The sequence below is a fragment of the Borostomias antarcticus genome (assembly GCF_949987555.1).
Source record: "Borostomias antarcticus genome assembly, chromosome: 1".
NCBI lineage: Eukaryota > Metazoa > Chordata > Actinopteri > Stomiiformes > Stomiidae > Borostomias > Borostomias antarcticus.
This window is the reverse complement of record NC_140234.1, coordinates 13,990,842-14,018,341: the sequence shown is the minus strand read 5'-3', so window position 1 is coordinate 14,018,341 and position 27,500 is coordinate 13,990,842. Positions and strand designations below refer to the sequence as shown.

At 46.7% G+C, this 27,500-nt stretch overlaps 1 protein-coding gene across 1 annotated transcript in view; it reads right to left on the bottom strand.

The window, feature by feature from the left end:
- The window catches only part of ptgir (prostaglandin I2 receptor), a gene marked incomplete at both ends in the record, with an annotated part of 46,279 nt that overhangs the window by 17,724 nt on the left and 1,055 nt on the right, over positions 1–27,500 (bottom strand). The gene's annotated exons all lie outside the window — the stretch shown is intronic.

Sequence of the window (27,500 nt, the reverse complement as noted above, 5' to 3'; positions counted from 1 at the left end):
GGGTATGAATCCTCATTCATACCTCTAGGGGAGAGGGTGTCCAGGGTATAAATCCTCATTCATACCTCTAGGGGAGAGGGTGTCCAGGGTATGAATCCTCATTCATACCTCTAGGGGAGAGGGTGTCCAGGGTGTAAATCCTCATTCATACCTCTAGGGGAGAGGGTGTCCAGGGTATGAATCCTCATTCATACCTCTAGGGGAGAGGGTGTCCAGGGTATGAATCCTCATTCATACCTCTAGGGGAGAGGGTGTCCAGGGTATAAATCCTCATTCATACCTCTAGGGGAGAGGGTGTCCAGGGTATGAATCCTCATTCATACCTCTAGGGGAGAGGGTGTCCAGGGTATGAATCCTCATTCATACCTCTAGGGGAGAGGGTGTCCAGGGTATGAATCCTCATTCATACCTCTAGGGGAGAGGGTGTCCAGGGTATGAATCCAAAATAGTTCCCTCCTCAGGAGTAAAGAGTCAAGGTCGCCTCCCCTCCGGGGGCACTGGACAGCTTCAATACCAAAGTATCTGAGAGTGGCTAGGTTGTGTCGGGCCTCTGTGAAGTGGACAATTGGACAATAGGCACCTGCCTAATTTTGTTGGATGTGCCTGACTGCTACAACTGCATTGGCCAATGCCATCTATCCATCTATCTATCTATCTATCTATCTATCTATCTATCTATCTATCTATCTATCTATCTATCTATCTATCTATCTATCTATCTATCTATCTATCTATCTATCTATCTATCTATCTATCTCTCCATCTATCCATTTATTTCCTTTTCTCTCTCTCCCTCCATCCTCTTCTCTCTCCCTCCACCCTTTTCTCTCTCTCCATCCTCTTCTCTCTCCCTCTCCCTCCAACCTCTTCTCTCTCTCCCTCCATCCTTTTCTCTCTCACTCTCTCCATCCATCCTCTTCTCTCTCCCTCCATCCTTCCTCTTCTCTCTCCCTCCATCCTTTTCTCTCTCCCTCCATCCTTTTCTCTCTCTCTCCCCCTCCATCCTCTTCTTTCTCCCTCTCCCTCCATCCTCTTCTCTCTCTCCCTCCATCCTTTTCTCTCTCTCTCTCTCCCTCCATCCTCTTCTCTCTCCCTCCATCCATCCTCTTCTCTCTCCCTCCATCCATCCTCTTCTCTCTCCCTCCATCCTTTTCTCTCTCCATCCTTTTCTCTCTCTCTCTCCCCCTCCCTCCATCCTCTTCTCTCTCCCTCTCCCTCCATCCTCTTCTCTCTCCCTCCATCCTTTTTTCTCTCTCTCTCCTTCCTCCTTTTCTCTCTCTCTCGCTTCGTTGGCCTCAGTGAGCGGCCATTTTAGCCCCCTGATGTTCCTCCTCGTCTCCCTGATGTCACACATCACAGTTCTGCCCGCGTTTCCACTTCGAATCAAACCAGCGAAGCCATCGCTCTCTAGCCTCGAGTCGTGAGGCCCTCCTGATCTCGTGAGCTCACATGCCGTTTCTCTCTCGCACATCAGTCTGGACGGGCTCGATCGAAATCCATTTGTGCCCGGACGGAATTTGGTCGGGCCAATCTATGTGCGGCTCAGATGTGATGACAGCGTGGCAGGACCATGATAGACGGTGATAGACAGATGGTTCATCCAATCACCTGCCTGTATTTTTGTTTGAAAGTGCCTGCTCTTTAATCTTCCCAGATGGCCGTGTAAAACAAACCATCTGGCGTGTCAGGTTAACTGCTCTGCCCTAAGAAGACTGAGATAATGGCTTCCATGCGCCGAATAACAGTCAGTTATCATTCTGCCGTGCCATGCTGACCACCATCAAGATGGGAAACATTCGTGTTGGGATAAATAACATGGCGTCGTCTGTTTAGGCTAGCCCCCCCTTTGGTGTGAGTGAGGGGGTGGTTGGGGGAGAGGGGGGTCAGAGGGAGAGAGCAGGGGAGAACGATGGGGGAGACTGGGAAACAGAGGGGAAGCAGGACAGAGACAAGCAGATGGGACACAGGGGGGATGGGGGGGGGGGCGGACAGGGGACTTAATTCCCATCCAATTTCTGAGCTGGACTGTGGTCATAAAACTTTACATATGGGTCAGTGGTCCCAGCGCACACAGCCCACACAGAACCACTCCGGGATCCGGCCCGCCTGGAACCAATTAGCTGGCTAGAATCCTTTGTTCCTCGCCGTCCGCATTCCGTGGCTCCACACCAGAGCGTTCTAGAAGGTACTAGAAAAGTTCCATGGAACATGTGTGTGTTCACCACAATGACTTGCAGAACAATCACAATGGAGATCCATTAAATGGAGATCCATTAAAGCACTGTCCCAAAACGAGGAGCAATATAATTCATCTTAATTCAGGAGCCAAGAGGACGAAAACAGAGCGCTCAGAGGAGAGCTCCTCTCACTGCGTCATAGCCGACATGGCCGGCCCACTCAGATGTTTACGGATTGTTTATTTTCAGTTTCGAAGAACTCAGAAATTCCGTAATTACATATTCTAGGTAATCTGGGGCAGATCTTCAAAAGAACTTTCATGCCTCATACAGTAACAACATTTGAATTGACACAGGGGTTATAGAGATTGGAGCGATCCACAGAAACCTACAAGACTATAGGAAAACACTGAATAAAGAGACAATGGAATATGTTTTGTATGCTTTATTACATTAGTAGGCCGCATCTCTATTTGTATTAGCTCTTAGATATTACTTCCCTGTTCCCCGAGGGCAAATTATGGGATTTATGCTGAATCTTGGTGGTTAGATGCATCTGACTCTGGTCAACAGGCAGGCCACAGTCCAGCGGGCTGGTATTCCAGACCCCCTGTGCCTCAGATTGGGTTCGTTTGATGGGGGGTTGCAGTATTTAGCTGCAGTGTGTTTGCTGGCAGCTTATATTAAAACATTTTCCAAGGCCAGCTGGCTGGGGTGAGGGAGGGGGGGGGGGGGGGGGGACTGAGACAAGAGTCAGGATGGTGTGTAGAGAGAGAGGGCTGGAGGACAGAAGAAGGAGGGAGGATGGAGGAGATGTGAGATTGGGGCAGCTGGTTGGTAGTATGAAGACGGGAGGAGAGTGGAGGCAGAACAGAGAGAGAGGAGGGAGAGATGAGAAGAGGTCAGAAGGGAAAAGTCTGTCTTAAACAAGTGGTCTATTGCTCTGCTACCACTAGAACTTCAAGTAGTTGACATTCAACGAATCTCTTAATCACGTCCCTGCGCCTCGTCTCTCCAGCAGAGATGGAGAGACGAGTTCAACAGACGAGGAGAATGAGAGAGTTGGTTTCCCTTTCCAAGTTCTTTAACCATTGAACAGCTTTTGTGCCAACAGTATGCCGGTATAACACTTATAGACCTGTGTTTGTGCCCTGTGTACCAGTTGCTTGTGTGTGTGTGTGTGTGTGTGTGTGTGTTGGTAGCATGAAGGCAGGAGGAGAAGGAAGAGATGAGAAGAGGTCAGAAGTGAAGTCTGTCTTAAACAAGTGGTCTATTGTTCTCCTACCACTCGTACATCAAGCGGTTGACACCTCACAGCAAATGTCAACGATGTTTGAAGAACACCAACTGTCGCTCTTGATACCTCTGTACAACACGTACATGGGCAGTAAATTAAGACACAGAATTGCCTGTTTGAACAACACAAAAACTGTCGCTCTCAACACTTCTGCAAATCATATATTTCAGCCATAACTGTCACCTCAATGGTAGAGAGATCTCTGGGCATTTGGCCAGCACCATCTCAATAGATTCCGCTATTCGCCATGGCGGTTGGCATTACAAACAAGATTATACATAATTGTGAAAAAGGATGAATCTGTTCTGACCCGCTTCCTTTCCACCCACCTGTGACGCCACGCTTCACCACAGCCACCCTCGGGAAGGGCTGAGACAACGCATGGAGAGACATAGTGATAGAGAGAGACATAGTGAGAGAGAGAGAGACATAGTGAGATAGACATAGAGAGATAGACATAGAGAGAGAGAGAGAGAGAGAGAGACATAGAGAGAGAGGGAGAGGGACAGAGAGACAGAGAGAGAGAGGGAGAGAGAGAGAGACAGATGGACAGAGAGACGGAGAGAGAGAGAGAGAGAGACATTGAGAGAGAGAGAAGTCCTAAACTCAAGCTGAACAAGAGTGCAATACCTATAGTGTAAATTAATCTGGGATTGTACTAGAATGTGCAGGTATTCTGAGCATTCTTTCAAAACTCTCCTTTTCACAGCGCATCTAATAGACTGGAAAGAATGATTCTGTCACCACGTGATCTAGTGCTTCTCCTTCGTCCCGCTCCAGATGCAGAACCTGATAAAGATCTGTTGGTTGCTTGTACTCATTTCTGGGCAACAGTAAACCACAGAGTACGAAAAACACAGAATAAAAGCAGCTTTAAAGCATTTAGGGAGGATGTGTGGGAGGTGGAGGCCTCATCCTATAAGCCTGAATGAGACTGTTTATCTAAGAGCAGTAATGACCTGTCTCTTCAGACAGAGCAGCTCTTGAACTACTGTACCTCCAGCTCCCAGACAAGAGCAGTCATAAAGCCATTGTTGAGTCATACTGTAGTTACTAAACTTGACTTCAAAAAGACCACCTTCATTACGTCTAGTACTATGACAACATGCACCGAGTCACCCCAAAGGAATCCTTTCTATTCTATATAAACCTGAAGTCTCAAGAGATAGAAATCTTTATTGCGAGAGAGACCTTTTCTCTCTTTGACAGTACTAAACAAGAATTATAAAAAACCTTCTTAAGCATAAATTCACCTCTGTTACATGTCCTCGCTGAAATTAAATGACAAACTCCATACTCTACTACTGAAGAAACATTTGTTTTACTCAGATCATGTCCAGAGAGTTAAATGTTTGGTTGAGGCCTGTGCAGACCTAAAAGGAGGTTTACATCAGCTTGACATACAAGTCAAGCTGACTTAAGAGTGAAGTCTACATTTGGACATATATGTTTGGGGATAAAATACTCTAACTACAGGACGTTGTACGCATTATCTACTCGCTGGAACTCATTAGCTAACAGTCTCGTAGGTCACTCTGCCCTAACCAAGAAATGCCTTAGTGGAGGAGGCAGGGAATAGTCTCTATTTGATAATAAGGCTGGGTTTTTGATTTGCTGTTGATGATCTAACTAATGCCTTCCCTACACTAACCGAATTCTCACCCCATTTCACTGTCGCAGACCAATTTCCATTGTCGGAATAAAATCTGTCTTTGCTAGAGTCGTCACATAATCCCGTCATCTTCACCGTTTGGTGCAAGGTGTCAGTCCGAGTCAGTCTTTTTCTCGTCTTGACGTGCGTTTAAAATCAACCATGTTTATTATTCGAAGTTTTTAGTCTTGGCTTATGCCAATGGAGCAGCATTATCCCAATCTTTGCAAAATCTTAGTCTGTGACTAACCAGGTCCAGTCTGGATTATGTGCATGGCTGGCTTGTTTCTGTTCAGGACTGGTAGGGCGGAAGCTAGTCATGCCACTGAAATAGCTGTGAATTGAAATTACATGAAATAATGTCTGATAAATTAAGATTGGTCTTGTCGCCTGGACACATTGGTTCCAATGCTTCCAGTGCTAATCCAGCACAATAAGAGCGAGCCAGTTAGCTCATGAGCTCTAGCAGCAGCTTCCATAACATTAATGGTAGTGGTCAGTGGCTAAAGCAGATACACTGATGATTCCTGTAACGTTAGCTATTTTGCTGCAATTAGTTCAACTTCTGTTCCTGGACAAAGGTAAGGGATAAAAAGATTGGAGTGAAAGGATGAACGTGTGGAGGTTTGGGGTATAGTCCCATAAAGTCATCCCCACCTGGGCCTTGAACCCTCGTCTCCCCGGTGGGAGTCCTATGCTCTCACCACTACTCTACTTGTGCAGCAGAGATTGGCAGGTTGGTTTTGGTGTCCTTCTTCCAGTCCCTAGTGTGGGTTGGGTTAGAATAAGAGTTGGGGTTGGGACAGGATCTGACCTATAAGGCAAGGATGAACGTTTGGGGTATAGTCCCATAACGTCATCCCCACTGTGGCCTTGAACCCCTGTCTCCCTGGTGGGAGTCCTATGCTTTCACCGCTACTCTACAGCTGAATCCCAATCTGAATGCGCAAACCACCCTTGCGGCCCCTCGCACTTGCGGCCTGAGCACTTAAATGACGTCAGCTGGAAGGGCCAGAGGGTGCAGGGCCGTGAATTAAATGGGACAGCACTTCCAGCTGCGCGCCAACGATTCCCAAGCCAGTTTAGCTCAATGCCCCTCCCACTTTGTTTTCATTGGCTGCTACGTCCCTCCGAGGCAGAGGCTGCTCTGACGCGCTCCTCAGCTCTCTGCTCGGCTCTGCAAATTGACCAACTGACGTCTGTTTTAATTTAATAATAATAAAAAAATGATGTTGGGTGGGATATGTTTGCAGCATGTGGATTTCAAGATCAATGTTGTGTTATCGGCAAATGTCATAATTTATGTATGATGCACTCGGATCATGACTCGGATGCACTCAAGCACTGTGTCACATGAGACGTGGTGGACTGTGGGTATTTTCTGCTCCTAAGTCTGTGAAATTGCGGACTTTCGGTAAGTGCGGTTAAAGTTTGCAAAATGGCGGCAGTGGCGCACTTGTGGACCTAGCAATTCCGTTTTGGGACTACCCTGAGCCCTTGTGGACTTATCGGGAATGCGCATGTAAGGCCACAAGGCCGCGAGTGCTCTGCACTTTCGCCTAAGTGCGCGATTTGGGATTCAGCTTACTTGTGCAGTGCAGCTTGATTGTGGTGTGCTGGGACTACTGCCTCTTGGGGTGCCAACAGAGAAATGCAGGTCAACATTGACCGAAGGGAGGGAGAGAGTGATAACCGGACAAACGCTATTCTAGGTGAGCTGGCTTACAGCCATGAAAAAAAAACACTGCCTCTTGTGGTAGGTGTAGGCGTTAGTAGTGAAAAGAGCGAGAAGGGGGAGGCTACAGCCGTGGAGCACCAGTTTGGTGCCGCACAACTCTCGTGCCGGAAGCCACTCTCGTGCCGGAAGCTATCCATAGCTATCTGGCGATAGTGATGACAAGCTGTGGCGTTGCCTACTGGTTCTGTTTGACAGGTCTGTAAAGTCACCAAGCATGTTAAAATGAAGTAGAAACCATACATGTATATATTTATACACCCAACTGGTCCTGTCATTTCCCCCTTCTGATACACAAGTGGAGACACGCATAGCTGGGTGCTTGGCTGACTTCTCGGAGTGGATGACGACACATCACCTCAAGCTCAATCTGGACAAGACTAAGCTGCTGTTCCTCCCGGGGAAGGGCTGCCCGCACCGGGACCTGGCCATCACCATTGAAGACACAGTGGTGACCCCGACTCGGACTGCAAGGAATCTGGGTGTGACCCTGGATGTACAACTGTCGTTTTCTGCACATGTCACATCCATCACAAGCTCCTGCAGATTCATGCTCTACAACATCAGGAGGATTCGCCCTTTCCTCAGGTACTCATCCAGGCCCTGGTCATCTCCCACCTGGACTACTGCAACTCCCTCCTCGCTGGGGCCCCAGCGTCAGCCATTAATCCTCTGGAACTTGTCCAGAAAGCTGCTGCTCGCCTGGTGTTCAACCACCCCAAGTTCTCCCACACAACTTCCCTTCTCCGTTCCCTACACTGGCTCCCTGTAGCGGCTCGCATCCAGTTTAAAACTCTGGTACTTACCTAAAGGGCAATGAAAGGAACAGCTCCCTCCTACAGTACCTCCAGGCCATGGTCAAACCCTACACCCCCTCCCGACCGCTACGCTCTGCTACCTCGTGGTGACTGGTTGCCCCGTCACTCCGAGGCCCCTGCGGTCGATCGACACGGTCACGGCTCTTCTCTGTCCTGGCCCCGCAGTGGGGGAATGAACTGCCCACTGATGTCAGGACAGCAGAGTCGCTGCCCATCTTTCATCGCAGACTGAAAACTAATCTCTTCAAGAAGTACTACAACAATCCTCCCTCCTAAGCACTTACATGTATTGTATTGTATTGTATTGCACTGTACTTTAGATTGCAATTCTTGCACTTTGCCTTCAGCACTAGATTATGCTCTTAGTCACTTGTTTTAGAAAGAAGATGCACTTGTGAGTTCTGGCAAGTAGTAGTACATTGGATTGTCCTACGTTAAATGCAATTATTGTTAGTCGTTTTGGATAAAAGCGTCTGCTAAATGATGAATGTCTGATAAAACATGTTACCATTACCCTATTCTCTTTCCATTTCTGCAACAGAGTTTGACTGATTGTTAGAACAGCGACTTGGTTGAATCTCCATGAGTTCCTTATCAAAACAATAAGACGAACAAAAACTTAAATAAACTGTATTGACACACACACGGACGGATTTCCGGTTGAGCTGGATCGTTTGCTACGCCGCGAGGCAAGGTGAACAAAACTTTAATAGAACTTTAGAAAGCCTATAATTTAATAAAAGGCACACCGCAATTTCTTAAAACTAAATGTTGTTAGCCCATATAACGTCTGTGAGTTAAAACGCAAGCATGGCCTCGGGTACTCGAAGAGGACACAAACAATCACAAGCCTGAGACAATGGAGAGCCAGCTGGTGTCTATCACCAATGAACTGAGAACGATGAACGGGCGGATTAGTGACATGCAACCAAAGCTGGAGAAGATGTTTGAAAACAAGTTAAAATATCTGCAATCGTCCCTGGAGGGAGTTTTAATAAAAAGGTAGATGACGTGCGAACATCTTTGACACAGCTTGTAAATGACACCAAAAGCAACCTCCAGCAAGAAATAGAGAGAAACGTAAAGATTGTCCGGGATAACATAGACATTGAGACTGGTATACTATCAGCCCGCTGTCATAGAAAACAGTGTAACAGCCGTCAAGATGAAATGACAAAATTATGACGCCGAAGTTTCTATCATGGTGTCTGGCCTGCGTTTTGAAGAAGGGAAAAATGTAAGGGAGCAGTTGAAAAGGTTGCTGACAGATGGACTGAAATGCGACCCATTGCCCAACCTAGTCAACGCTGAGAGACTGACACGAGAGGACGCGGAGGAGCTTACCACCTCAACAACAGCGAGGCAAGAAGGGAACTGGAAGTTTTTGTAAACAACAAGCGCCTGGAGTGCCAGCAAGCCCCGCGGTACCTCGGTGTACGCCTGGATAGGACACTCTCCTTCAAACAACACCTTGAAGAGGTGACGGCCAAAGTGTCATCAAGGGTCTCACTAATCCGACGTCTCGCTGGAACTAGCTGGGGTGCAACCGCCAAGGTGCTTAGAATCTCCACCCAAGCCCTGGTCTTCTCTGCAGCTGAATACTGTGCCCCAGCCTGGTGCAGAAGCCCTCATGCCAGGAAGGTCGACATTGCGATAAATAACGCTCTGCGGACCATAACTGGCTGCCTGAAGCCCACTCCTGTGTGCCACCTGCCAGTACTAGCAGGAATTGCCCCGGCCGGCCTCCGACGAGAGGCTGCTACCCTCGCCCTAGCAAGGAAAGCCCAAAGACACGACTGGCATATCTTGCACAACACCACCACAATGCCACTGCCCCCCCATAGACTCAAGTCCCGCCACCCGTACAACAAGGTGGCACAAGATCTGCTCAGGTCCATCCCTGAGGACCAGTCTACAGAGGCATGGCTGGCGGCAGCCTGGAAGCAGAAGTGGGAGTCGGCCGGGCCTACACGCATCCACAGTTACATCCAGGACCCGGGAGGCGGTATTCAAGGAGAGGAACTGCCGCGCCGGAAATGGACCCTGCTGAACCGCCTGCGAACTGGGGTCGGACGCTACAGAGCAACAATGAGGAAGTGGGGCCTGGCAGACGGAGCAACGTGTGAGTGTGGGGAGCCGGAGCAGACAGCTGAGCACATAATCACCGCCTGTCCCCTGTATAAACCACCCTCGGAGGCTGGCCTCTTCGATGTGGGACCTGAGACGAGGGCGTGGCTATACGCTACTGAGCTGGACATTTGATGATGACACATGAAAGAAGAGAGGACGCGGGCCGGGGCTCATTCGGGCAGAGCTGGGCTCCACTGAGTAAAAGTGGCGGTTTTGCGGAGAAAACAAACTTTGCGCGAAAATGAACTATTCAGTAGAGTGTATATCCAGTCAGCTAAAACTCATGCTGAAAGACTGATAGACCTGAACTTTCGTACTGTGCTCCAAGAGATCCCCTCGGGTAAAGACTTCTTCATCACCCGCAATGGACGAGTTGTCAAGAAGGATGGAGAGCGCAGGTCTAACCAGGCGGACACAAGCCGAAGATCGGACCACGTCCAGGGAGTAGGGCACAGATGAGATGCCTCGTCGGCCCATACGCACAAGATTATCTCCTTAGCGCATTGGAATGTGAACGGGTGGACACTAAGAAATAGGGAGTTACGATCGATGATTATACATTCAGTGAAACCAGACATTATTTCACTCAATGAAACCCACTTTGTTGGAGATGATTCCGTTAATCTTGAAGGGTATATATGGTATGGAAATAATAGAATAAAACACGTAAAAGCACCAAAAGGGTCTGGAGGAGTAGGATTCTGTGTGAGTTGTGGTTTGATGGAGTTATATAAAGTGAACATAATAGATAGTTACACAGGGATTTTGGGCCTTAAATTCTCACATTTAAAATCTGATTATATTTTCATGGTGTTTACATGTTATATACCTCCTGAAATGTCAGTCTGGGGAAGAGATGCATCTGTTGTTCATAGTCACCTTTTGGGCCAAATATATTTATGTTCAGAAGCAGATGCTATTTTTGTTTGTGGGGATTTAAATAGTCGAGTGGGAACTATAGATGATTACCTAAAAGATGTTGACGACGTGCCAATAAGAGTCCCACTAGATGAAGGCATTAAAGGACAATGCTGAGGCATGTAGAAGAAATGTAAAATCCAGCGCGAGCCAGTATATCCATGTAATGGCGGTGGTCGGGGCACCGAGAATGCAATTTCTAAAAATCTATTTTCTGCCGCGAAACAGTTGTTTTCATCAATCTGTCTTGATGAATCGCTAGTTGTGCTTACATAGAGCGTAGGCCTCTTGTGGTTTTTCACATGCCTCTGTAATATGATCTTTAGAAACATCTTTAGACACGAAATAGCTTCCTCACTTGCTCCAGGAGCAAGTGGGGAATCTATTTCGTTTCGAAAGACGTTTCGAAAGATCATTGCCATTATGGCTGAGAATGAACAAGATATGCAGACCATGTTGTCATGTACATATGACCGGTGTAGGAGATGGAGGCGGTCTATAAATGAAAGTAAAACCGAAATGATTCACTTTAGAAACTCATCAACTCGTCTGAGTAAATATCAGTTTAGTTGTGGTAACAAGAAAATACATTTTGTGAAGTCTTGCAAGTATCTTGGGTTGTATGTTGATGAGCACATTAACTTTGAGAGAGGTACAACAGCCCTGGCAGAATCAGCAGGTAGAGCCCTAGGGGGGGTTATTGGTAAAATTAAGACACTTAAAGATATTGGTTTTCGAACTTATACTAATTTTTTCCAAGCCTGTGTTTGTCCAGTTCTCAATTATGGAATCATAGAAATTATTTAAAAAGTGTATCGGTGTACAATAGGGCCCTTCGATATTTTCTTGGTGTACATAAATATGCCCCTAAATATGCCCCAATTCTATCTGTTGTAGGAGACACAGGGTGGGAGCCCTGTGAGGTTAGATAGAAAGTTAGTACAGTCATGTTATGGAATAGATTATTAGATATGAATACCAGTAGATTAACTAAAAAAATATTTAATTGGGACTGACAACAAAAAGGACCTTGGGCAGCAGAAATGTGTGACTTGTTGTGTAGTAATGGTTTTGAAGAAGTACTCTATAACTTTGAAAAAATTGATATTGGAACAGTAAAGGGGGTTTTGCTTGAAAATGCCAAGCACAAATGGGCAACGGAGATATGGAGTAAACCAAAGCTACGTACCTATCGTAAGATAAAGTATGATTACTTTTCAGAAAATTATGTTTTATTCAATCTGACAAAGAAAAAGAGATCACTCTGTGCCCAGATCAGAGGAGGTATACTGCCACTCCACATTGAAACAGGAAGGTATGTAGGGCTGGGAGAGGAAGATCCAACTTGCCCATTGTGTGACCTTGAGGTGGTTGAAAATGAATATAATTTTGTTTTTTATTGTCCTTTCTATGGGGAGATACGTGATGGGTTGTTTAGTAGCATAAAAACAGAGGATGATCTGCTGAATATGGATGACTCCAAGAGACTGAACTGGCTGTTTGAGAATGAAACATTAAAGTTAGCAAAATATCTAGATAAGGCATGGAACGCAAGGAAGAGAGCATTGTAACAATAGAGATTCAGGGTTAACTGTCTGCATGTATGTATCTATATATCGTATAATTTATTTATTCATCTCTTTTTGTTCATTTGAGCTTGAGCAGCGACATGAAACATATTTTGCATGTAAATAGATGACTTATGTACAGAAGTAAGTCGTAAAGGTGTCTTATAATCCCATATGGGATGGGCCGACAGTAGGCATGACACTTAAATAAAAAATGTATCCATTCATTTGTATTTACTTGCACTGGCAATAAGTGAAAAGTAATGTTTACATTATGATCATGAGGGGTCAACAGCTTTACAATGATGTAGCAGAGCATCACTGCACTGAGGATTGGTACTGGGGGTTCTATGTGAAACATTCCTTTGGTGTGAAAGCTAAATCGCGTGAACACCCATATAAGAAGTGAATGGCGATGATGATGACCCTATGGAATCTGCACAGGTATGTTGTATGCCAGGTTACTGTACATGAGAAAGTGACATGGGGATGACAGGTGGACCACCACTTATGCCATGTGTCCAGGCAGACCTCATCTGGCTCATCCCCAGAGCTGGATGTGTCCTGGTCCTCGCCAAAGAACAATTCCTTACTGATGATGGTTATGTTCTGTTGCACAAATTAAATCATTCTAAATGTTTGAAATTGTGAAAAAAAAATTTACACAGATGCAATCAAAAGGTCTAGCCTATAGCATACCCAAGTTGGTCTACCAGTAGGCCCTAAGACCATATTACCAGCATAGACCAACACATACACAAGCTGGTCTTCCAGCACCATAACATTACCAGCTTCCTGAACATCAGTTCCCACCATAGACTATTCATGCTGGCCTTCTCTGTATATGCCTACTACACGTGCACAAGAAAAGATTTGGGGTGGCTGCTTTCTCATTTCATGGAATGATCATAATCAAAACAATAACACCGCATATTGTTATCTATGGACAAGTAGTCAACATAGTGTCCATAGATTAGCCTACATTGAAAAGCTCAGTCAGTGTGTACTGTACATTGAATCTGATGTAGGCCTACAGTCTATGTAGTACCACAAGGAATGTGGTAGGCTATGTCTTTAACAGTTCTTATTAGTTAAGCAGTCTAATGGTTGAGACAAGAAACATAGGCTAACTATTGCTGTCATGACATAAAGATGCCAGACATCCATAATTTGATAGAAAGTAGCTGTAGTAGGAACCCTGAACCTTGTGTTGGCTACTGGTATGTGCAATAGAAACATCATCAGAAACTCTGTGTGTAGGCTACAGTAACAGAACATCAAATCTAATATGGCCTACAGTGTAACAATTGGCTACCTTGTGATATTCTGAATCTGCAAGCACTCTCCCATTAGAAGTCGTTGGAGGTGCAAGCAAACATGCAAGTTAGATAGCTAACGTAACGTTAGCGAACGATCGGTAACAGTTTCAAAAAGTAGCTAGTTCAAAGTAAATGCTACCCTGTTCAAAAATAACAAACTAAATAAATTAATACATTAATAAATAATAATAGCAGCAGCTTCCGGCACGAGAGTGGTGCGGCACCAGACTGGTGCTCCACGGCTGCAGCCTCCCCCTATAGAAAAGAGCTGACTCCAACTGATCAGTTCACCAATCAACCAATCAATCAATCAAAATCAACCAATCAGTACCAAAACCAAACAACAGCCAGTCAGCCTGTCCAATAAGTAATTGATAAGATGAATGCTGTGGGGTTGTGTTGATTGTATTGATCAGTCAGGACAGGGGCCCTCAGCTGTTTACTCCATCACCTGCTGGAGTCCATATGGTCATTAGTGTTGCTATGCAACCAGGACATATAAAAGGATGGCTAATGACTGTCCATTGAGAATCCCCCCCCCAAACTCTCTCTTTACATTTACATTACAGTCATTTATCACACACTTGTGTCCAAAGCGACTTACAATCATTTAATTTAACATAGGAAAAGCCAATGCACTACTACTTGCCAGAACTCACTCAAGTGCATCTCCTTTCTAAAACAAGTGACTAAGAGCACAATCTAGTGCTGAGGGCAAAGTGCAAGAATAGCAAACTAAAAACACAATAGGTGCTTAAAAGGGTGGATTGTTGAAGCACTTCTTGAAGAGATGAGATTTGAGCCTGCGAGGAAAGATGGGCAGCGACTCTGGTGTCCTGACGTCAGTGGGCAGTTCATTCCACCACTGTGGGGCCAGGACACTCACTCTCTCTCACTCACTTTCTTCCTTCTCCGCTTTGTCTGCTGCCCCCCCCCTCTCTCTCTCCTTCTCTCTCTCTTTCTCTCTCCCTCCTTCGTCCCCACTCTGTCATCCAGTGAGAGAGAGTCAGCCAGGGGTTTGAAGATCAACATTTAAATGACATGCATACCTGAGGTTCACAGACAGGAAACCCGAGTCAAAACAACCCTGTTATGACAAGACAGGAGTCACTGATCAAAGTCTCATTCTAGTGGTATCAGATATTGAGACGGAAACAAATTCTTCTTTGGAAATATCTGGTCATTGTCTTTGTCCCAAGACATCACAGATGAGACCCGACTTACGTCGTTTTGAATAGGAAGACAAACACTTCCAGACCAAAGACCCCTTCCTGTAGAGTAGAATTACCAAAAAACTGACCACATGGTAAAACCACTATTGATTATGTATCTATCATGACTCTCAAAAACTAGACAAACAGCCATTGTGGGTTCAATATCTCAAGATTAAACCAGTGATTATGACGCGAGCATAATCAAATGAGCAGCAACAGAGACTAAAGTCAGGGACACACTGTGGGATGTTGCTGTCACAGACTGAATTGCACAGTGGTGGAGAAATCCTACAGTCGCTCAGTGTGAGAGGGTCAAAGGTCAGCGACTAATGGCTCCTATACATTCTAAAGGTGAGTTTTTGTCGCGGCTCTTGAAGTGTTGATCTTCAGCAACCATAAATCCTCGCTTCGGCGCCAAAAGAAAATGACCGCAAAAAGTCATGTCATTCGACACAACTGGCCGTGACCTACTGCCCGTTATGCTTAACAGCTACATTGGCATCAGGCCTACTCGCTTTGTAGAATAGCAAAACTGTCAGGCTTATACGTAGCCTAAACAAAGAATAACCAGCCAACCGCTGGTCCAAATCATGCATCTTTGTTTAGTTGTGTCTTCCTCCAGCACAAATAAATGCATATACAGAACCAACCGACCTCGTGAACGGTTCACTTCATTTCAGCGACTGCACAAGTCGCAGCACAAGCAGTCGTGGCTCACAGCATCGTACAGCGAGAGCACGCGCGTCCTAGCGTCGGAGGCGGTAGGACGGAAACTTCCGGTAGTGCAGTGTGAGGGGTGCGCGGAGGGGAGAACGTCATGTCGTTGACGGTGGAAGTGCCTCTGAAAGTTGCGCAATGAAAGGACTGTCGTAAGCGAGGCGTGGGCTACAGTACTTACATGATGTAAACTTGAACTTGAGAGTGCATCCATGTTAGCGGCCAGATGGAATAAATCAGTCAGATGTCTTGAGCGCGAGGACGGGGATGTGCATCGCGCCGACCAACCCACTCAGGAGAAAAACGTTGGACAGACTTTCCTCCATTCTACCATAGTAGAATAGGATAGGAATATAGAATAGGAGATATAGAATATAGATATAGAATAGAAAATAGAATAGGAGCTAATAGGATTAGCAGAGTGGGGCGTAAATGAGGCAGCAGACTGATGTGACCAACCACATACAGATGCACTCTAGTATTGTCTGTAACTGCACTGGTTCCAGATAGAGTGACTTCAATAATAAATGAACGAATTAATAAATAAATGATTTTACAAGAAACCAAAAAAAGGGTTATTTACAAGGGTTATCTGAACACGGGTCATCTCAGAGCCATTATATACAGGCTCTAAGCTGTAATCTTTAAAGTCTCTAATCTATTTTACCAACATGGTATCTGTCTGTCAGTGCTATCTATGTTGGTCATCAGGACGGCTGGCTGAATCAGACGCATGATTGGACAGCCCGCCATGGAGTCCTCCCACTCGGACGGTGTGTGTCTCTCTCTCTTTTTTGTCACATCTCTCCCCCGCTCTCTCCTCCCGATCTCCTTCTCTCCCTGGATCTTCTCTCCTCCTGCCCCCCCCTCCCCCCATTCTCTACATCTGCCCCGTCTCCCCCCTCCTGAGAGGTAACACAACACCCGGTGACCATCAGCGCATGTCTCTTGCTAATGGTTTTTAAAGCCCTAAACGACCTGTTGGAGGTGCCTAAAACCAGACTTAAGTCTAGAGGCGACAGGGCCTTTGCAGTGGCCGCCCCCAGGCTATGGAACAGCCTGCTCCTTCACATTAGATCCTCCCAGACCCAGTTTTTTTTTTTAAAATCCTCCCTAAAAACCCTCCTTTTCTGTCTGTCTGTGCTCAAGCCTTATGTTCAACGTCTGTATTGTTTGCTAAAATTCCCTTGTTTTTGTGGAGAGATGTTTTCACATAGGACCCACCTTAGTACAGCACTTTGGTCGACTGCACTCATTTTAAACGTGCTTTATAAATACTTTTTGATTTGATGCCGCTGCCTGTCTGCCACTCCTTGTGTGAGTTTTCTGCATGTCTGTGTTGAGACTAAAAAAACACACATGGTGCGACAGTGAGGTGTAACACAACAAAGCTCAGAGTTTAAACTAGATACCAGATAGAACATGTGGATCTGACAGGGCTGAGGGCCACTACCCCGACTGGAGGCCTGGACTGTGTGTGTGTGTGTGTGTGTGTGTGTGTGTGTGTGTGTGTGTGTGTGCGTGTGTGTGTGTGTGTGTGTGTATGTGTGTGTATGTGTTTGTGTGTGTGAAAGAGAGACAGACAAAGAGTGTTTATGTGTGTGCTTGTCAGTTAATTTGTGTGTGTGTGTGTGTGTTTGTGTGTGTGTGTGTGCGCGCACGTGTGTGCGTATCAGGAAGGGAAATCTCAATTTAGGGAATCATTGTCCAGGAGACACAAAGACTGATCACAACGAGTGACCTTTCCAACAGAAGCTTGGCTGAAACCAACCAAACAACAACGGGGTAATCTAATCTCAGCTTGGAGCTTCCATAAGCCTTTATAGCCATGACGATGATAGCCTGAGGTATCAGACTTAGAGATAGCAGCTCTTTCATGCCATCGCCTTTTCTGTTAGCTGAGGAGAAAGCAGGATGGGTTTAAAAATACAACAGGTCACCTGTTGTATTATCAAACAGTGTTAAGTTACTTAAATGTAATGACTGTGTACACATGGCCCTGGGCTGTCATCTACTCTCAATCAATAACGATGAGTCTGGTGTGTTTGTGTTGTGTGTGTGTGCAGGTGCACTGACATGCACATATACAAACACTCTCTCTCTCACACACACGCACGCACGCACGCACGCACAACAAAACGCTACCAGTCCAATCCAGACCGGACCAGATCAATCCAGACCAGACCAATCCAAATCGAACCAGATCAATCCAGACCAGGCCAATCCAGACCGGACCAGATCAATCCAGACCAGACCAATCCAGACCGGACCAGATCAATCCAGACCAGACCAATCCTGACCGGACCAGATCAATCCAGACCAGGCCAATCCAGATCGAACCAGGTCAATCCAGACCAGGCCAAGCCAGACCGGACCAGGTCAATCCAGACTAGGCCAAGCCAGACCGGAGCAGGTCAATCCAGACCAGGCCAAGCCAGACAGGACCAGGTCAATCCAGACTAGGCCAAGCCAGACAGGACCAGGCCAGACAGACAGATCGTCATTGAGAGAGGGTGCACTGTAGATGACAGCCCGGGGCCATGTGTATGTTGCTCCTACAAACAAGACAGAGGAAAATAAAACCCATCACACTCCCCCTTCTCCATCACATCAGCCCCCACTACAGCCTCAGGGACACACTGCATGTGACTAATGCCTTCACTCCAACCTATATATATTTGATGCTCATTTTGTTAAACTATAACAAATAAATAAAATAAAGCAACGGTTGGCTTCAGCTACGCTATCAACCCTCAGCACTGCTGCGAGGCTCCGTATCAACATCGCAGTATTAAATAGACAGATACGTTGTTGTTTACATTGAAAGTGAAATTTAAGCAATGGAGCAATGTCATCCATGGTAGTAGGTCTAGTAACGGCCTACACTTTTTCTTTCGGCAGCGAATTAGCTTACTGTTAGCTAGATAACAACGATTTAACAGTGCCCCTCACAGTGGTCAATATTCCCATACCAAAAGGAAATATATAAAAAATATATATTTCAGTCGAGATCACTTTAGTCAAAATTGACCCATTTATTAGCATGCAATAATATATACATCATATTAATTTTTTACGCGTATGAATTTTGGCGGTGTGATCTGTTCGGGGGGCCCACTGCCTTCCACGCATGTGGAAAGCGGCAATCTAGATGTTCCCCCCATCTGGGCCGCTTGGTCCAGAGTGCTGGGCCGGAAGAGGGAACGGCATCTAGCCCCCTGCCTCTATGACGATCAGAGTGGTATCAGAGAGGTAACTCAGCCCACTAAGACCGTCAAAGAGAGCCACAGGGGGACTGCTGTACATTATAGTCCCCGGCCTCCACGAGCCGACGCTTCGTGGAGTCCGAAGGAGATACAGCCTAGTGTCTCTGCCTCCATGGTGACCGGAGGGACCGCTGGATGGCCCTTCAGAGATGATTCTGCCCACGGTCACCACGGAGAGCCACAGAGACCAGCTAGTGTCTACCCTGGCTTCCACTAGCCGACGCATAGTGGAATAGCAGAAGAATGCAGCAATACCCCCCAAAACAAACACACCGGAGCACTAGCTTCCACTCGATAATTTTAGGCGATAATTTAGATGAACGCGCCGGCAGCTCCGAGGCCCACGTGTTACATGAAGTGGTCGGCGGAGCGCTCTGACTAGGATGGGTAAGCCAATTGCAGCCTGTAAGAACCTGAATAGCCAGCAGGCGGAGCTCTTAACCAAAGTGCCGTTTCACCATGGATGTATAATAGAAGTTCATTAAAAATAGATATTTATCATTATTAGCCAATATTAATTCAAATTTTATTAATAAATGTATTAATTTACTAATAAGTTTATTAATTAATAGTTTCACAAGCAATTACACTATGCATTTTAAATAAGGCTATGTCCGCACAAACCACGTGAAATCCGCAGTGACACAACACAACTTGGTTACGGTCTGCTCATCGCTCTGAGCATCCAAAACGGCCTGGACACCGGGCCAGAGGTAGCGTTCGTATGCCGATGAAGGGGTCCAGGCAGCGCATGTGAAATTGTACACCTGCTACGACACTTTTAACCGACTGAGTCCACAGCCATCTGGATCCAACACGATGGACTTTAAATGCTGATAAAACCGAAATGTTAACGGGCATGGAGGTACATCAAATGTGGAGCAGAACACAGTGAAATGAGACCATGCAGTCGTATTGGTTAATGTGCTCTTGGCTAGACCAGCTCTCATGTATCGAGCAGCGGATTACAGGAGGGCACGAGGGCATCGTTTGGTCCAGAACCATCCGCCGAAGGAGGGCAGACCAGGCCAGACAGGGCCGCAGCCGGGCACAGACGGCAGCGTATAATGACACATCCGACATTGAAGCGTGAAAGCGCAGCATACATTCCTTTTAAATGAAGAAATAAAAGCCCGTAAACCCTGCCACAAACACTGCGGAGGTGCAGGCGACGAACGTAAATGGTGGAAAGAATAAGCACTGCGTTTTACCTAACACAGCCATGATAGTCACACGCACGCAGCAGATTGCAGAGCATAATGGCTTGTATTAAATTGATTACAATGCACAATTTACATTACGTTGCCCTAACCATCGCGGTAGCCTGATGCCACTGACCCAAACTATTTAGAAAGCTAATAAACTGCAACAATTGGTAAGGTGCATCATCGTTGTCGTTGTCTCCGAAACTAGGTTTGGACATGGCTGAAGGCAATTCGGCTATACTATCCAGGCCTGCTAGACAGGCGAGCCAGCCTTTTTCTCCGGAAGCTATTTCAATGTGATCCTAAATGTCAGGTCCCTACCAGAATATGTAGGGGTGGGTCGTATACCCACCTCCCGTGTTCTCTGTAAAGCGCATTGAGTTGCCTCTGGGTATGAAATGCGCTATAAAAATAAAGCTTTGATTGATTGATTGAACGGGACCCAGCTAGCATTAGCTACACCGAACAGCTAACGCCAGCTGCGTGGCGGCACTCGCAAATCATGGGTGCTAGCGAGTAGAGCAGCAGTTCTGCTGGAACCCTCGGGCTGCAACAAAATTGAAACCGGGGAGAATCATTCAGCTAGTATTAGCAATCTAAACATAACGATACCCCTATGTGCAATACGGGAACCTTGACAAACGTCAGCTAGCTAGCAAGCGAGCAGATAGCCTGTCATGCAGCCAGCACCAGCCAGCGAACCCACAAAACAAGCCACGAGGGGAGGACTTTGATGAACTGATTATATAACTAGAATCCACACAGGCACGTTCACACCCGAAACTGCAAACATTTCAATGGTGAATTGCACCTGGCGTACATTACGACAGTTGAATTATTGCGGCAGACGAGGCACGGACAACCTGCGACATCAGCGGCTCATGAATGAAACCCAGTGGCCGGCGGCAGAGGCAACACTTCAAATGGACTTCCCAACTCCCAACGCAAGCTATGCGAGCAACACAACGCAACTGAACCATACGCAATTATGGCACGACGGTGCTACAGAGGGACGTGCTCCTCGGCCTCGGAAGCCGGCGCTCCACGACGCCACTAAACAGACACCCAAATCACGGACCGGAGAGGACGACGCGGGCAGCAGGCAGCAAAAAACGCACCAACACAGACATGAGCACGGAACGCAAGAGCAGAGAATGCGGAAGCAGCGAGGACATCGCGGGCAGCAGGTAGCAAACGCACCAAAACACAAACATGAGCACGGAACGCGAGAGCAGAGACGCGGAAGCAGCGAGCGTGCAGATACGAGCGATCAGCAGTAATGGCAGAGCGGACGCAGAGCAGAGAACGCGGAAGCAGCGAGCGCGCAGATACGAGCGATCAGCAGTAATGGCAAGAGCGAACAATGACGTGTTTTGACAGCTTAAATACATGCGCTCTAGCGAGCTAAACCAATGCTATGAGAGCTGACAGTCAGCTGGTGGGTTGCGTCATACGGGGTGTGACTGATTAGCCTCTGCTGATTAGCCCGGAGTTGACATCCGTGCCTCGCCTGAAGTACGTTGGAGACTTCATTTTTGACCACAATGCATTTCAAATACATTTGGAATACCTGGGATCTAAAGAATGCATTTTGAAGATACATTGAAGCCATGCAAAAATGTATTTCTGTTTTTTTTTATTACATATTTCGAATGCATTTTGATCTATCTATTTATCTATTTGATCTATTTTGAAATCTATTTAAAGTTGACCGTAGTATGTGTCGATTGTCCAATCAGGATCGAGTATTTCAGAGAGCCATGTAATAATCATCTGTATCGACTGTGAAAAGGACCAGCATGCCGGTACAGCCATGCTGAGTAGGCAGAGTAGCAGATGCCTAAAACATTTTGTCATTAGGGCAAAGCGTCAATACGAAAATACAATATCCGTTTCTCTCACTGTTTGACTTACACAATGACTGGGAATGTTGACAGTGGTTTAAGCTGCTGCTGATCAATATAATACTGCCTGCCTGCCTGCCTGCCTGTCTGCCTGCCTGCCTGTCTGCCTGTCTGCCCTTGTCTGTCTGCCTGTTTGTCTGCCTGTCTGTCTGTCTATCTATCCTCTGTGGGTTCTTCAATGTTGATATGTAATGCACATCAGGGTTGTTATGTCAACAGTATTGATCAGTAACCTAGGTGAGGAGGTGGTCAATGATTGGCCGGGGGCGCGGCAGGAGGGGGTCAATGAGGAGAGAGCTACAGGCTGGCTATCTATCTAGTCCTGACCAGCGAGGGGTCAGAGGGCAAACACTACATTATACATAGAGGAATACAGGTGAAGGGAGAGAGGGAGATGGAGCAAGGAAGTAGGGAGGATGGAGGAGGGAGGGAGGGAGGGAGGACGGATGGATGGAGGGTGAAAGTAGGGAGGACGAAGGAGGGAGAAAGGAGTGAGTGGGGTCTAACGGAGGTGAACCTGTTTTGTTTTGTCTTTCAGACAGTCGAGCTGCAGGGTACCCTCCTCTATTTCCTAACGGACGGAAGCAATGAGAAATCAATCTGTAGGTGTTTCCTCTGCCATCCTACCCTGTGTGTCGGGAGTCAGATCAATTTGTGCACAAATGTGGCACAAACCCCAGACGCACAAATCACAAATAAAAACATGGGAAATGTACACGACCAGAGAGGCCTGAGAGCAGAAACTCAGTCCAGAGAAGAAGCCTGTGTGGCTGAGAGCAGAGCAGAGCAGGAAGAGCCCGTCTGGTTGGCTAAAGAATGTGGGTAATGATGGCTGCCCTGCGCTCCTTCAGTGTCTGATCTGCAGAAGAGGACAGGATCGGCAGACAAGAGAGACGGGTTCTGGACGCCGGGTCTGAAGGAGATGGATGATGTCTTAAAACACTTTTAAAAGATGAGAATTTAACCCTTATCTGATCCTTTTCTTCCTCCCCCCCTCTTACCCACTCTCTTTCTCTTTCTCACACACACACACACACACACACACACACACACACACACACACACACACACGCACACACACACACACACACACACACTCACACAGTCCTCTCTCTCTCTCTCTCATCACCTCCCTGCAGGCCAGCCCATGCCCATCAGTGTGTCAGATCGTCTGTGCACTAGTGATACACAGAAGCCCGTAGCTCATCCGACCAATAAAGCATCCATAATAACACCCAATCCAACCTCACCATCAGTAACACAGTAGATATGCCCATCCATACCTAGCGACTCCGAGCTCAAACAGAGAGCACAGCGTTAAGGAACGGTGTTTGCGGGGCGCCCTGGTAGCTCACCGGGTAAGGCGCGCCCAATATGAAGGCTAGTCCTTTGCGCGGCGGACCCGGGTTCGATTCCTGGCCTGGGTCCTGTGCCGCATGTCCTCCCCTCTCTCTCTCCCATGTTTCCTGTCTCTCTCAACTGTCCTATCTCGTTAAAGCTGAAAAGCCCTAAAAAAAAAAAAAAAGGAACGGTGTTTGCTTTGTGGTTTTCTCAGAAGAGACTTTCAACTCAGAAGTTAAGTGAAATATCACATTAGCTAACAATGAGCCCAATAGGCCTGGTAAAAAACTGACTGATTTAGAACTGATCCTTGATTGCACCAACGTTTATGGAACCTGTGGTTAAAGGTTATATAAAGCAAGTTTGATTGATGTGCAGTATGTTTACAGAACTTAAGTATGTTTACAGAACTCACGTATGTCATTGTGTTCTGGCTTTGGTTCACAGGTAATGTTTGAAATGTTGGGAAAAGGTTGAGCCAGTAGATTTAGTCAAGTGTTGGTGACTGGACTGATCAAAACACATCACACAGTTTGACGATAGAGCAAATCTTAGTTGTAGAGAAAAACGCTGAGTCACGTACCAGAAGAGAAAGTATACGTCTTATGAGAAGTGTGAATGTTCCACTTCTGAGGTGAAAGTTGTTTCTGAGAAACCTACAAAGCAAACAGTATTTTCCCACACCGTTTCTCACTCTGTTTGAACAACAGGCCCTCTTGAAATATATGCTGAGCAAATACCCTATTCTTCCTGGACAAACATTTACTCACAGACGCCTACATTAAAGTTTAAAAACAATTGAACCATTAACAAAACCAAGTGCTACATCCCTCCTCCTTCCAATAATGAATCAGTTTCATTATCCTTCCTCCTGTCCTCCCTCCCTTCATCACTGTCAGACTAAAACACTTAGATGCAACCTCTGTACCATATCTCCTTCTCCATCTGTCCTTATCTGTCTCCTATTCCCTGGTTCCTGATGGGCTTAGTTACAGGAGCAGACAACTCTGTGCAGATAAAGGAAACAGAAAAGCTTCTATTCTTCAGAAGGAAGAGGTCAGGTTTCCAACATGTCTCAACAGTAGTCTCTCTCACTCTCTCTCTCTCTTTATCTCTCTCTGAGCAAATGGTCTAGCTATGGGCTTGGGCCTGTGGGCCAAGGAGCTGGGCACACTCTCTCACACACACACACACACACACACACACACACACACACACACACTCATACACACACATACACACACACATACACACACACATACACACACAGACACACACACAGACACACACACACACACACACACACACACCTCAAGTGCAGTGTGAGTCAATCAGGTAGATAATTCCTTAATGACAGATATCTGTATCCTTCAACAGATTAACAGTCTAGAGGCGAGCCTGGCAGCTCAGGTTGCATCCTATTTCAGTTAGTCAGAGCCCCAGGCAACCAGCATTATTCATTTCTTCTTTGCAACATTATCTAGGGAATCTTAACAACTGTATCTATTGTTTTGAGTATGCAGCAGCAGTACAGTATCTGGAGAATGCACAGCTGTAGTGACGGTAGTCAGTCATGGGTGTATAAAGAATCATTAAAATCATGGCTGAACATCCTGCTAACTGGTGGTAGCAGTATTTGGCTACAGGTGAAAAACAACTGCCATTGTAAGAAGCTTATTTAGCCTTTAATCAGCAGTTCCTGCTGTGGCAGTTTGAGACGTATAGAAAAATTCAAGTCATTGCTGGAAACCTGTGCTAGCAGTTTCATATCTGGTCCGTTCGCTCATGACCGAGGTATCCTACATTCAACAGTTTCCCCCTAAGCTACCACCCACAGCTCCTGCCAGGAAACGCAGGAACTAGGTTACCCAAACAATTAGACAGTTTACTGTCATCACCATCGCCAAGTCGCTACACTCTGGGCTGTATAGAACCATTTGTAACAGTAGAAGAACCCTCTGAACAATGGTTCCAGACAGAACCCTTTCCAGGTCTGTAAGATGCCAAACGGTTCTTTCTGACTTGAGGGGGTTCTATATGGAAACCTCCAGACCTGAAAACGGGTTAACAGTACCTGGACACTTTCTCAGAATCAGAGGATTGTAATATAGTTACCTGCGCCCCAGCGAACGCGCTGGTTTTTCGGTGGCGTGTTTTGGTTTATTGGTGGGTTGGTTAGCAGGATTCTGAAAAAGTACCAGACCAATTTTCATGAAACTTGGTGGAGGGCTGTAGCATGGTCAACTCAGAACCCAATGACATTTTGGAGCGGATCCGAATCACAGGGCGGGTCCACGAGCCGCCCAAACACGGCCGGGCCAGCCATTCACCTCCATTCATTTTTTGGACTACAAATACACAAAACCTACCAGACTGATTTTCATGAAACTCGGTGGAGGGGTGTAGCAGGTCAACTTAGAGCACATTCAAATTTGGAGCGTATCTGAATCACAGGGCGCGTCCATGAGCTGCCCAAACATGGCCGGCCATTCACCTCCATTCATTTTTTTGACTTTTGCTCAGGAGCTCAATGGGATCAGAACTCACCCAATAAATCGTAGTTGCTACTTGATACCTATGTGTTCCTTTGTCTCTGCAATGTGGAGCACTAGTGGGACAGGGAGGTATAAGCAGTGAAACCCGACGCCACACAAAGAAAGAGAGTATCACTATGGTTCTGTTGTATTATAACACACCTCTCTACCAGCGTGCAGGCGTGCTGAGGCCACACCCACGGCCGGCGGGAATAGAACACACCTGCCCATTAGAGAGCACTGGAGCGTGGAAGGGCGACACGACAAGACACGACTTTACAATAAAAACAATAACATCGCCATAACGGCTGGCTTAGCCGGTAGACAAAAAACAATAACATCGCCATAACGGCTGGCTTAGCCGGTAGACCAACATACTCCAGGAGCTTGCTCGATCGCCTTGTTGAGAGGGGTCAGGGAAGACTTTTTTACAGCTCACTTATCTGGCCCCTGGGTGATACTGTTTTTTTGCTTCTCTCTGGAATATGTAGAGGTGGGTCGTATGCCCACCTCCCTTGTTCTCTGTAAAGCGCATTGTGTTGCCTCTGGGTATGAAATGCGCTATACAAATAAAGCTTTGATTGATTGATTGATTGATAACGGCTGGCTCTCCCAGGAGAGAGGCTATGTGACGACCCTCAGTCGGGGACGAGGCGCCGCTTACAACGCACACCGCCTCCTGCTTTCATGGAGGTGATCTGTGATTTTATGACTGGAGGCACGGGAGTGGACTAGACGGTAGGATGTTACCCCGTCAGCCATATCTGTCCTCTGATAGGAGAGAAGGAAAGAGGAGAGGGAGGAAGGACGGTTGGTTGTCAGGCTACCCGAGGTTTTAGGCCAAGCCTTCAGTCCCTGAAACTGCTTCCTTGTGGAAAGGCAGGGGTTCCCCCTGTTACTTCCTCTAAAGCAGGGCGGTGTTCTGATATGTCTCAGTGTTGAGACACCGGCATGTCTCAACACTGGACTGTGACGGCTTGTCAAGCTGCTGTTTACAGAGAGTGATAGTAGTCTGTAGGAGCGGGTAGACTAAGTAGACTAAGTAGACTAAGTAGACTAGGTAGACTAAGTAGTTATGAGATGTTTTGGGAAAGAGAGTGAGGGTCGGAGGGGCAGGCGGGATTAGCAGCCTTGAGGGGAGAGAGAAGTGGAGGGGAATGGATGCATTAAACATAATGAACAAACACACAAGCAAACTCAAGCACGCACACACACATGCACACACACACACACACACACACACAAGTAAATACATGCAAGCACATAAACACACACTCACTCATGAATACAAACATATGTACACTGCACACACACACTACACATGCAAAGCACACACACACACACACACCACACACAAGCACACACGCACAAGCAAATAAGCTCGCTCACTCACTCACTCACTCACTCACTCACTCACTCACTCACTCACTCACTCACACGCACACACTCACACACACACACTCACACACACACACACGCAAAAACAAACAAACACACACACACACACACACACACACACACCCCGGGCCGTGCTGTGGCTCCGGAGGTAGAGCGGGTTGTCCAATGATCGTAGGGTCAGCGGTTCGAATCCCGCCTCCTCCTGTCCACATGTCGAAGTGTCCTTGGGCAAAGACACTGAACCCCAAATTGCTCAATGAGCAGGTTAGCACCTTGCATGGCAGCGGCCGCTATTGGTGTGTGAATGG